Raw genomic sequence first — 13736 nt, 5'->3', positions numbered from 1 at the left:
CGGGACCTCAAGCTTCGTAGTCAGGTTCTCTAACCACTAGGCCATCTGGTTGTCAAACACACTTAATTCAAAGGACACATCCAAACGTGTCGACCACATGACGGCCATTGGTTGGCTCCCAGGAAAAGGTACAAGGCCACTAGAAGTTTGTGCGCCGCGATTGCATCGAATTATTACTTATCATTTTTATATCTGCTAAGGTCTGAGAGACCTCACGCCGGTGGTTAAGGGTTCATTTGTTAAAACTCCAGAAAGGAAAGTTTCAGTAAGTAGGATTGTGTCTTAATTATAATGTGATTACCCTACTTCCTGCCATCCTACTAATATTATAAATACGGAAGTTTGTGTGTCTGTTAGTTACTCCTTCACGCTAAAACGAAATCAGTACCGAATCGTCTGAATGATGCCATGCTTGGCTCGTGTTGGTAGCGCTGACCATAGACAGTCGCGTTCACAATTAGGCACGGTCCGGTCGCACGCGCAGCGCGCAATGACGGCCTCACGGTCCCGCCGGAAGACCAGCAGCTCTTGAGCCGGCATTATGCTGAGGTGGGTCCGTTTCGTGAACAGTAACACTGTTTTCTTTGTCTTACTTTTATATAATTATTCTGTCACTGTTCCGAATAAATGTATTTTCTTTCTTTCTTTCTAAATATGTAGCAAAATGTCCTGCGACGCAAATTGACCAAGAAGCAAAATTCCAGGCCTCCTATTAGTGATTTGCCCCATTAGCATAATCATCTTTCTTTTTTTATTAGACTGGATGGCAAACTAGCAAGTGGGTCTCCTGATGGTAAGAGATCACCACCGCCCATAAACATCTGCAACACCAGGGGTATTTCAGATGCGTTGCCAACCTAGAGGCCTAAGATGGGATAAGTACCTCAAGTGCCAGTAATTTCAACGGCTCTCTTACTCTCGACGCCGATACACAACACATAGTTCGTGTGCATAACATCCACACAACATTATTGACAAAAATGCTGTCATTCAAAAAAGCAAATCGCCAAATCATATTGAAAGCAGTTGGTCAGAGCAACAAGAATAACCATAATGCTATTAAATTCAATAGCGGCATGGAATACGTGTGTGACATTATATGTTTTGTTCGTTATTCGATTTTTGTTAGTTCAGTTTTGGACGATTTAAATATTGGATGATTTAAATAGTGGTAGTCCCCGCGGAATAGCGATAAACCAATTCTACGCCGACGGAGTCGCGGGCAACAGCTAGTCAATACATACCTACATATCTGTTCCCTTAGTGTAAGTTTTCGGTTACAAAATACGTCTCGATCGTGTTCGCGTTATAATCTCACACACGAACATCGCAAACGTTCCGCTAGAGCCGCTGTTCGTGTTTCCATACAAATTGAGATTTTAACGCGAACGCGATCGAGACGTATTTTGTAACCGAAAACTTACACTAAAGGTATTGTATCGCATTTGTCAGAACTGCAGAGATAAGTAAAACGTCACAACAGTTTTCTTCTTGGGTAAAAAAGTTGACATTTTATTTATTTACCTTAAAAAGTTCTTAAAAACTTTGAGAGCTGACATAGTTCTTTACCACTGTATACTTGCATTGTATGTTGGTTAGTATTTTGTCTGACAGCATTATTTGACTGGGCGATAAATTTTCATACGCCACTGGATTAGAGGGAGACAGAGATACCACAGGGTAAGAGTAAGCAAGTGTAGAACGGACGGATTTTTGACAGATCACGTATTTCAACATTTTTTGTTATGTTTAAATGCTTGATCAATTTTCATTTTTATTCCTTTGGTGTTTACTGTTATTCAGCATGGATTACATCTGAAACAAAGGAAATTATAATTTTCAATGTTCTGGCACTCTTGGTATTCAAGAGGAGACCTGTGCCCATCAGTGGGACGTATATAGGCTAGGAGGACCTAGGTGCCCCGGGCGAGTAATACCTTTGCGGCCTTTTAAATAATAAAAAAAATATATAAACGTTTAGTTCAGGCTATAAAATCCATAGTGTTCTTAGTTGTATTAAAAACAAATAAAGTTACAGAATAAACAAACCAACTATAGCAATAATATCAAGGTACGCACCCAAGTTATAACAGTTCTAACATTATTTTTATCTCCATCTTATTCAATACCTACTAATGCTACAAAGAGGAAAGATTTGTTAAGATTGGTTTTTTGGAATCTTTTTGTATTTTTTATTTCAATTCCAAATTTTTACTTTTACGGTCATTCCGTAAAACCTACTAAATTGAAAATACAAACTGAAATATAGATGCACAGAAAAAACAGAAAAATAAGACCATCACTGGGAATCGAACCCAGGTCCTCGGTAATCGGAAAGATTTGTATTTTTTTATGTTTGTTTCGAATATACTCAAAACTACTGGACCGACTTCAAAAATTCTTTCAGCATTAGATCTCTCATCCCTGAGTAACAGAGGCTATATATTTTATTCCTAGAACAAATTAGGGATCCCTACTAAAATTATATAGTTGTCAAATTAGGAAATTATGGCATAGTTTGTTTGTTTGTTTGTTTGTTTATACTCTTTATTGTACAAAAAAGAAAAACAAAAAGGTTACATAAATAAAAGTTGTGTTAAGTACAAAGGCGAACTTATCCCTGCAGGGATCTCTGCCAGTCAACCTTTGAGTGGTAGAGGAGCAATCCAAAAAACAAGGATCGACAAATAGAGCAAATCATTTGAATAAATATAAATGCATATGTAAACCTCAAATACCTAACTATATACAATACATATATAACACATATATAAAACAGTAATATATCTATAACTAAATATAAAATAAAATACATAAATACACACATTTATATGCAATACATAAATAATACAAGTATAAAGGATAATTACTTACTAAATAATCAAGGAACTAGCCACATCTTCTTCAATGTCTCTCTGAACGAGTATACGGAGGAAGATTGTCGGACGGTGATCGGCAACCGATTCCACAACCTAGCCGCATGCACAGAAAAGGATTTGGAGTAGATCTTGGATGAGGTAGAAGGAGATTGGCGCTTGACCGCAAACGATGTTGGCTACCTTCAGCTAAGTAGCTGAATCGCTCAGAAAGATATAAAGGAGCCGAAGGATTAAAAATAATGTTGAAGAGCAATGACAGAATGTGGACGTTTCTGCGGTCCCTGATAGATAGCCATTTAAGTTGCGTGCGAAACTGTGAAACGTGATCGTATTTACGGAGTGCAAAAATGTGCCGAATACACACGTTCTGGAGGCGATCGAGCTTGTCAAGCAGCCCCTCACTCAGATCCAGGTACCCAACATCACCATAATCGAGTATTGGAAGTAAAAGAGATAGTATAGATAGTTTATCGATTTAATAAGTTTGATCTTCATTTTGTGCACAATTTTTGTAAATTATGCTGTTGTTCTATAATAAATGGTAATTGAATGAGTATGATACATTAATATACGTCTAATTTTTTCACTTTATTAAAAACCATGTAGTTCGGAAGAGATGACGTTTTTGTTTTAGAAAGTTGTGGACGCGCGGCGCCGTATAGTTGTGGTGCGTCCGTCGATAAAAAAACCGGACCGTTGGATTAGTTAGAGGCAGAATGGTCGCGCGGCCCTGAGCCCTATTTCACGAAGCTACGAGTTACAATTCACAAGCGGTAGTCTTTGTTTAACAGTATCTATTGAAAAGAGACTACCGCTTGAAAATTGTAACATGTTACTTCGTGAAATGGGCCACTGGACTATCAAAAGATAAAAATGATCGTTCTTTGAGGCACCAGCTTTATTAGTAGAATTGACGTGACGATATTTCAAATAAATCCTACTAATATTATAAACTAGCTGTTGCCCGCGACTAAAAAGTTTTTCTCCATACCAAATTAATTGTAAATCGATTCAGTGGTTTAAGCGTGAAGAGGTATCAGACAGACAGAGTCACAGATGTACCTATTTATCTCGCTAGTGGATAATGTTTTGCCATTGTATTTTGTCGGAAAAGTTCGTACCTATTTATCATACTTTCTCAAATAGATTACTGAAGTTTACTGAAGCTAATTGAAAATCGTAGACCGGATCCGAAACACCGCCCAGATTCCATGACGCAATCACTAATGTAGGTTGAACAGTATCTAAGCTGTAGTGGGACTGGGCTGGCTAAATAGCGACCTGGCAGACCTAGAAGGCGTTGGCGGGATGAACTGAACTACTTCTTGAATTACTGGCCCTTGTATGCAGCGGACAGAGAGCAGAGGAAGGATCGGGGGAGGTCTTTGCTCAGCAGTGGGACAGATTATGTCAGCCGCAAGACGTCCACTGCTGGACATAGGCCGGTCTTGTGCTTTCCGCATCCACCGCGATCCCGCGATCTTAACCAGGTCGTCGCTCCATCTTGTTGGAGGCCTACCGACAGCTCGTCTCCCGGTCCGCGGACGTCATTCGAGAACCTTATAATAATAAGTTATTGAGAAAGCAGGATAAATAGGAACTTATCCGACAAAATATGATGGAAAAACATAATTTGTTGTACTTTCATATTTATAATATTAGAACGGAAATGGATGTCGTAATCATCATAATAAGCCGGAAGACGTCCAGTGTTGAACAATGGCGTCTCTTAGAAAGCCTCAATGAAGAACTTGTTACCTGCACTGGCTGCTGCACTTGTTGCAGTGCATGTACTACTCGCGATGTCGATCCACCTACCGAGCTGCCAGGTCTGCCGACGATGCCTTCCGGTTGTTGGTCGCCACTCGAGGACCTTTTCCCCCAACTGTTAGGGCCTACGCCTACTGGCGCGGGTGCATCCCGGGCGCAGCCTGCGCGCGGGCGCAGGTACAATCCCACGCACGCGACGCGCGCAGTTAGCGCTGCTCGTACTGTTGTTCAACAGGCGTCCGCCTGCTCCGTGCAAGCGTCAGCTAGCACAGACCCTTAATATTTGTATCTACATTATAAACGTACCTCTTTTAATATCAAGAAACACTGTTTATTTAATGTCATTTTAAAATTTTCAAAGGTTTTTTGCAAGATACGAACGATAGCACTATTTTATTTAATCAACAATTTGACATTTATTTTGATTCTCCTGACAATAGTGACAAAGCTTTAATTTCTATTAGACTTATGGCAATGAAAGTTATAAATGTTATATAACCTTTTTTATGTGAATTTATGTTTTTATACTTTTATTACCAATTTTGAATAATTTTGTATGTTCTATTTGGCAGTCTGATTAAAGATACGTACGAGATAACACGTGTTTTGTACCTATTTAGTAGGCTCGCAGACCCTAGAGGCCCAGTTTTAGCCCTTAAGACACCAGACCGTAACAATAAATGTGCAGCCTGTAGTAAACATGATGCAAAATAATACCTAAGTATTTTATATAATTACTAGCTTTTACCCGCGGCTTCGCACGCGTAATCTATTCGGTCTGGTAGTTGCAATTGAAATTTTCGGGATTTTACAAAATTCCCCTGGAAATTTCCAAAATTTATATTGTGGTCTTCATTGAGGTTGTGTTGTGAATAACTGTACAAAATCCAAGACTCTAAACCCAGAGCTGAAATTTTAAAAATGTTCCCTATCCAAATTCAAATTCAAATCATTTATTTAGACCTACAAGACATTTATATTTGTACTATGTTAACCTATGTTTGACAAATAAATTATTTGTATTTGTATTTGTATTCAGTAATAGGCCGCAATGGGCACTTTTACACGTCAATTTTTTTAAACTACCAGCGCTTTCGGAAAGATCATTGCCAATAAGAATGCGCCGCAAGAAACTTGGCAGAAAGTCATTTTTTCAAAATAAAATAATTACAAACTAAAATACTTATAAACTACAATACCTATACAATTAAAGAAAAAAAATACAAAATAATAATAATACAGTGATGTATGGCGTCCTTAGTTACAAAACTATCCCGTGGGAATATCGGGATAAAAAGTATCGTATGTGTTATTCCAGACGTCCGGCTACATAAATACCAAATATCATGCCTCTAAGCCCAGCGGTTGTTATTTCGACATTTTATCCCTAGGTAACCCGTGAGAATATCGGATCAAAAAGCCGTTTATGTGTTTTTCTAGACATGCAGCTACCTACATACCAAATTTCATGGCTCTAAGCCCAGTGGTTGTTGTTTCTAGATTTTATCCCTAGGTATCCCGTGGGAATATCGGGTCAAAAAGTCGTCTATGTGTTTTTCTAGACATGCAGCTACCTACATACCAAATTTCATGACTAGCTGAGCGGTTATTATTTCAAGGTTTTATCCCTATCCCGTGGGAATATCGGGGTAAAAAAAACGCAACGATATTGCCGCACGCAACGATATCGCCGCGAGCGCGCAACGATGTCGCTGCGAGTTCGCTGCGTTAGCGCCGAAGACGCCCTATTATTATTATACGAAAGTCTACAATATGGCGTTTTTGGCGCTAAAGCAGCGAACTCGCTACGCGCTCGCAGCAGCGACAACGTTGCGCGCTCGCGGCGATGTCGTTGCGCGCTTGCGGCGAAATCGTTACACGCTCGCAGCTAATTCACTGCACGCTTGCCTTGCTTTCAACTCTCCCGCAAATCGCTAGTGTGATAAGGCCCTTATTGACGATTTACGCTAATTTCTCTTTTTTTTTATTCGACTGGATGGCAAAAGAGCAAGTGGGTCACCTGATGGTAAGAGATTACCACCGCCAATAGACACCTGCAACACCAGGGGGATTGCAGATGCGTTGCCAACCTAGAGGCCTAAGATGGGGGGATACCTCAAGTGCCAGTAATTTCACCAGCTGTCTTACTCTCCACGCCGAAACACAATAATGCAAGCACTGATATTTTACGGCAGGATTAGCGAGCAAGATGGTGGTAGCAATCTGGGCGGACCTTGCACAAGGTCCTACCACCTGCTGGTCTTTAGAGGTTGATTTATAATAATAATAATAACGGTTAATAGTTACAACTACAAATCAAAAGCATTTTTTTAGATCTTATTATTAACTATGTCACTAAACATTTTACGTCCGACAATAAGGTACCTTTTCAAATACTTTAATCATAATAAAGTGGTTGTTGAGACAAAATTATAGGTTTTTGGTAAGAGTTTTAATACTACAGTGTTCTTAAATTAAGACTATTAAAATTAATCGTAAGTTATATTTAGTCGTTTTCAAATGATATCACTATCACTAAATATTTTACCACCGACGATAAGGTACCTTTTCGAAAATATATAGTGATTGTACCAACTTTTTACTAAACTTTACCTTGAATTTTGAGACTGAAAAAACTAGTTTTTAAAGATTTGTTCAGTTAATTTGGTCTCATTTGGCTATGTTTTAGCGTACTAAATATAAACGTTTGTTGATTTTGACTGTATAATTACATTTGTAAACCACAAAGTTATTTTTGTTAAAGTATTTTTTTAATATACAACGTTAATTCAAAACGGAGTAGTTCTTATTTAGTGTCCAATTACACATAATATTTTTTCCTTCGATAAAATCCAATGGAAATATACTATAAATAGAAAATTAAGTAAAAAATCCATCAACCCTTTCTTTTATTTATGCACTTTGGCAAGGTAACCTATAGGAAAAAAGTTGTCCAATTACAAAATTCTACTCCTCAAATAGCATGTTATCTATGTAACTTCCAACAACAACATACTTTTATTTGGTGTACAAGTTTGAATTCAATTTTCTCATAATCACCTTTTTTGGCTTTTGAGGTTCAACATTTTTTTTAAATATCTATTAAAAATACATGCATGTTTCTTACATGGTTCGATAGCTAAATGTATGTCGATTATGGGGATATCAATAACTCAATACCGACAACAAGGTACCTTTTCCCAGATAACGCCACAAATATACGAATAGTTTGCACACCTAAAGCACTGCACCAAATTTGATAAAATTTTGAATTGGAAAAAGCTTCATAGCAGTAACTACGAGTAGAATATTTATAAACAGGGAAGACCGGATGAGACCACGAAACACAGTCATTAAATTATGCATAAATATAAATCGAATTAATATTATGTAGCAAATTATTTACGTATTAATCCATCCCATCCATACCAGCCTATATACGTCCCACTGCTGGGCAGAGGCCTCCTCTCAGAACAAGAGGGCTTGAGCCATATAGTTCCCATGCGGGCCCAGTGCGGATTGGAAACTTCACACGCACCATTGAACGGCTGCACCATTTCAAAACATAGTAAGCGACATTAAGCTAATTTTACAGGAGAGAGAAAAAACATGTTTTTTCTCAGCCGTACGAAATTTTGCAATATTCGTTCCAAAAGTGATACTTTCTCGGTTTATTAGATTAAGCCGAATATCCAGGTATACATATATGCACTTAATTTCCTATATTGCATGTTTTATGTGCCATACTAGGTTTTGAAATTAAACTCAAATAAAAACTTATAGTGAACCGATCAATTTCAAAACCCAGTATGTGTTGTCACTTTGTCATGATCTAGAGGCTAAAAAGACTAAAAATCATAAGTTTTAATACGTGGAACTTTTTTCAATTTAAATAAAACAAACAGTCAGCTAAGTAGTTGTTCATTACAATAATCCCTACTTCCCTACTTTAATATTAATATTAATATATTAATATTAATATATTAATAATATTATAAATGCGAAAGTAACTCTGTCTGTCTGTCTGTCTGTCTGTCTGTCTGTTACGCTTTCACGTCGAAACCACTGAACCGATTTTGATGAAATTTGGTATATAGATATTTTGAACCCCAAGGATCAACATAGGATACCTTTTATTCCGGTAGAGGGCGCCACCGCGCGATAAACTAGATCCGCGCAGACGAAGTCGCGGGCTTAAGCTAGTTTATTATAAAAAATAAAAATTACGGCACCAAGTCTTAATTTTTTTACTTTATATTATCCAACTACCTATTAAGTACCATAATTACCATTACTATTATTGATTACTGAATGGGAGATTGATCCAAATATTTTTTCGGGACTGGGGTATTAGTGGTACTAGTTTAGGAGCGGATTCAGGAGCGGAAACAACAGGTTGACTTTCATTTTCTTCTGGAAACATTTCTGGAGAAGGAATAGGGGGCTCACTTTAATTTTCTTGCGGAAGTATATATATCATAATAGCAAGATGGTTCTATTAGTAGAAGCAAAGATGAGCAAATAAGCGACGAGGTAGTATTTTGAACGTTAGTCGTTATTAATGGGATGAAAAAATAACATAAAATAGCAAAAACTAACACCAAAATAACATGAAATGTTAAATGGCACAGACATAAAACACAACACAAATGCTCAAGCTCAATAAAACCATGAGACACACACTCCCACGCTCAATAATAATACAGTATGATTACTTCCGATTTGGCACTCGGCAATTCTCGGCATACCTACATCGAGAGAGATCTGAAGTGCAATAGGTACTTAGGCAGAGGTTTTGTTATTCATCCCAGCCTATATACGTCCCACTGCTGGGCACAGGCCTCCTCTCAGAACAAGAGGGCTTGGGCCATAGTTCCCACGCGGGCCCAGTGCGGATTTTATGTGATTAAATTCTGGTTTTTAAATAAGTATCCTATGAAAAAACACGAACATTTACGGTTAAAACTGAGACGTCCCGAGTATTAAAGTAGAAATAATCTTACTGTATGAAGCGTAATAATTAAATATCCAAACATTTTGCAAAACATGTGTGTTTGTATGTTTGTGTGTTGTTGGTATGTTTGTCCGTCTTTCACGTCGAAACGGAGCGACGGATCGACTTGATTTCAGGCATAGAGATAGTTTATGGGCCAGAGAGTGACATAGGCTTCTTTTTATCCCGGAAAAATGCACAGTTCCCGAGGGAACAGCGCGCGGTAACCGGATTCCACGCGGGCGAAAGCTAGTATTACATACATTTACTTACACAAAATGGTTGTTGTCTAAATTCAAAGCGTTGTTCACTATACGCTTGGTGCGATTGCCTTATTTCATTCATTTATTAGCCAATTACGCTACGTTTTAGCAAAATTTTAACATTACACGTGCATACAAACTCAATCTTGGCTGGCAACTGCGCGTTTAAATGAGTTCGAACAGCTCCAGCGCAATAGCATGAAGTTAGCGCGGCAGCACAGTGCTGCCAACAACGCGTCAAAATGAATAAAGAACAACGTACCTATAACATTTGACTTACAAAAACTAGTAACTTCAACTAACAAACACAATATACTACTTTCCAAAAAGTTACAATTAAACTCGTTTGACCATATCAAAACCTAGTAAGTCTCTCTGACTTTTTCAAAACCTAGTAAGTGCATGTCCCATACTAGGTTTTTGAAATGGTTTTGTGCCATACTAGGTTTTGAAATGGTCAAGCCGGTTTTTTTCTGTACTTACTAGGTTTTGGAGTACTCGTATCTCTGAAGTTGAGCGAGATAGGCCACTAAATGTTTTTGTATCTTGTAGGCACTTGCTAGAAACCACGTTTTAAGCAAAAATCGCAAAATAAAGTTTTTGAGACTTACTAGGTTTTGAAATGGTGCAGCCGTGAATTGCTTCGCAGGTTTGTGCAGGTTTCCTCACGATGTTTTCCTTCACCGCAAAGCTCGTGGTAAATTTCAAATATAACGTATTTATATTGTGTTATTTTGTAAGTAGATACATTACGTATTAATTAATCTACTTACAAACTCAACAAAATTACGACTTCATCTTATTACTTCATTTATTCATCACCATCATGATCATCATTATTAGGACTTCACAAAAAATGTTAATCCACATGCATATCATAACTTCTCTATTACATGTTCAGAAACGACTATCAAATGGCCTTTATTAAGATACCTGGTATCTGCGGGTGCATCTTAATGTTCACATTAAAGTATCGGTATAGTACATTGTGTCTTAAGGGCGGTAAATAAGGAATTACGAACGAGAGTCTATTAGAAGCCCGAAGTCGAAGACTGAGGGCTTTAATGAGTCGATGTTCGTAATTCTAGTACCGCCCGTGCGACATACAATGTTTTTCATCACATTTGCAAGTAAAATTTTATATTTGTAAAAGAAAAAATATAATTCTTCCAAATATTGGCGATACCTTAGGCTGTGCTCTTGGCAGCGTCGCCCTCCCCTCCCCCTCCCCCTCCCTCGGCATGCGCCGCAACATGTGGTGGTCCATGTAGTCCTGCTGCTACGCCACGCGCAGCGCCGTCAGTACGGGCAATGACTCATTATATATGATTATAATACTTTTTCATCACACTTGCTCGTAAACAGTGTCATAACATGCAGGCTACCTTGGTTGCAACCCCCCAAATAAAACCCTCGTCCTTAATGTGCTTGTCATGAAGCCCGTGGTCGGTCGCATGAGTCATTGCGCGTACACATTTTCTTGTCATGAAGCCCGTGGTCGGTCAGTGAGTAAATGCCCGTACTGATGGCGCTGCGCGCGCTTCTACGCGTGGCGCAGCAGCAGGACCACATGCACACGCGGCTCAGGCACATGCTGAGGGAGGGGGAGGGCATGCAGCGCTGCCAACAGCGCAGCCCAAGGTATCGCCAATATTTGGAACAATTATATTTTTTCTTTTAGAAATAAAAAATTTACTCGCAAATGTGATGAAAAACATTGTATGTCGCACGGGCGGTACTAGAATTACGAACATCCACTCATTAAAGCCTTCTAATAGATTCTCGTTCGTAATTCCTTATTTACCGCCCTTAAGACACAATGTACTATTTATAACAATGCATATCTGTACATATTGTAGAAAACTTATGACATGCATGTAGATAATAATTATTATTCAGTCAAAGTCAAAGTCAAAGTCAAAATACAGGCCATATCTGAACATATTATAGAAAACTTATGATATGCATGTAGATAAAGTTATGTATGCGGCTATACATAATTAGGCATTAAAACACTCGTGTGATCTTACAAGCCATGGTGGCCTAGTGGTTTGACCTATCGCCTCTCAAGCAGAGGGTCGTGGGTTCAAACCCCGGCTCGCACCTCCGAGTTTTTCGAAATTCATGTGCGGAATTACATTTGAAATTTACCACGAGCTTTGCGGTGAAGGAAAACATCGTGAGGAAATCTGCACTGTCCTGCGAAGCAATTCAATGGTGCGTGTGAAGTTCCAAATCTGCACTGGGCCCGCGTGGGAACTATGGCCCAAGCCCTCTTGTTCTGACAGGAGGCCTGTGCCCAGCAGTGGGACGTATATAGGCTGGGATGGATATCTTATTATGACACCACACTTGTACTTTAATGCCTCTCATTATGCACCAGCCACATAAATAACTATTACAACCCCTTCTTCTGTGACCTTCTAGAGTCCAATGTTATCCTGAATGGACTACAAGTACTTTTGAGATCCGGAGTTTTGGTAAAAAGGTAAAACCAAATGAAGCCGTAATGACCCCAAACCTATTCCGTGGTGGGGGTAGGGTGAAAAAAAACAGTCAACAACCATCACAAGATTTATTGAACCCCTAAGGCCATACTATGCTCTCAATCCAGGGCACGTAGGGGGAGACCTTGGTGTAGAAGCTGGGCCGGCCGGGCGCACCGCAGCCCGCGCCAAAGGTGGTGATCCCGACCACAGTGTACATGCAGTGGAGGCGGTGGTTGAGGATTGTTAAAGGTCCACCGCCGTCACCCTGAGGAAACCAAAGCAATTGATTCAACATATCCATTATTTTCTACAGAATTAACCTATACCTAGCTTCGAATATTTAGGCTTTATTCGTGATGTATCGAAATATTGAGAACTTATTAAGGGGGCATCGAGTTATTAGGGCTAATCAATATGGGATGGGGGGGGGGGTAATAGGGGCGAAGCGGCGGGTCCAGATAGCTTGGTCAGAACGCGCGCGTTTTTAGGTATTTCCTTCATGTTATCTCAGATCAAATAAAAACTAAAGATAGGGCGCTGCGAACAACGAAGTGAGGCCGGTCAAACTACACCAATCCGTGTGCTAACACAGTGGCACGCACACACTTGCGACCAAACTACACCAAAACCTTATTACTTAACATAAAACGTCAACACTAGTGTTGCCATTATAATATTGTAGTTACCCTATTATAGGTATTGGGTAAAAGCCGCGTATGTACCTAATATCATCCCAGCCTATATACGTCCCACTGCTGGGCACAGGGCTCCTCTCAGAACAAGAGGGCTTGGGCTATAGTTCCCACGCGGGCCCAGTGCGGATTGGAAACTTCACACGCACCATTGAATTGTTTCGCAGGTTTGTGCAGGTTTCCTCACGATGTTTTTCTTCACCGCAAAGCTCGTGGTAAATTTCAAATGTAATTCCGCACATGAATTTGGAAAAACTCAAGAGGTGCGAGCCGGGGTTTGACCCCACGACCCTCTGTTTGAGAGGCGATAGGTCAAACCACTAGACCACCACGGATTTTTAATAATAATATGTAATAATAATCTTTTTTTATTAATTCTATTCTTTATTAACACGGCTTAAAGCGTGAGAAAGTGACACGCAACGTAGTTATTTGGTTCTTGTAAAAGTTTATCAACGTTTTTTATTATAGTAACGGTATCAAAGTGTGAAAGTAATTAAAACGCTATTAAAACGTTATTCAACGGTAACGATATTTTTGTAGTATCAGGGTACTAAATTATTATGGCAACACCGGCCTACGCACACATGTTTATAAAACCGGCCTCACCGGGCGTTTGACCGCGCTCCATCTTTATTTTTTATTTGATC

General features: G+C 39.2%; 1 long non-coding RNA gene across 1 annotated transcript; it reads right to left on the bottom strand.

Moving 5' to 3' along the window:
- Positions 1 to 9032: 9032 nt before the first annotated feature.
- On the bottom strand, positions 9033 to 10206 carry LOC141438092 (uncharacterized). The gene is made up of 2 exons (XR_012452451.1): positions 9916 to 10206; positions 9033 to 9074 (listed from the first exon to the last, which is right to left on the bottom strand). It is a non-coding gene; the product is annotated as an uncharacterized lncRNA (long non-coding RNA).
- Positions 10207 to 13736: the final 3530 nt, after the last annotated feature.

Source organism: Choristoneura fumiferana, chromosome 18 (genome assembly GCF_025370935.1).
Source record: "Choristoneura fumiferana chromosome 18, NRCan_CFum_1, whole genome shotgun sequence".
NCBI lineage: Eukaryota > Metazoa > Arthropoda > Insecta > Lepidoptera > Tortricidae > Choristoneura > Choristoneura fumiferana.
The sequence above is the reverse complement of the archived record's forward strand: the minus strand, read 5'-3'. Positions and strand labels throughout refer to the sequence as shown.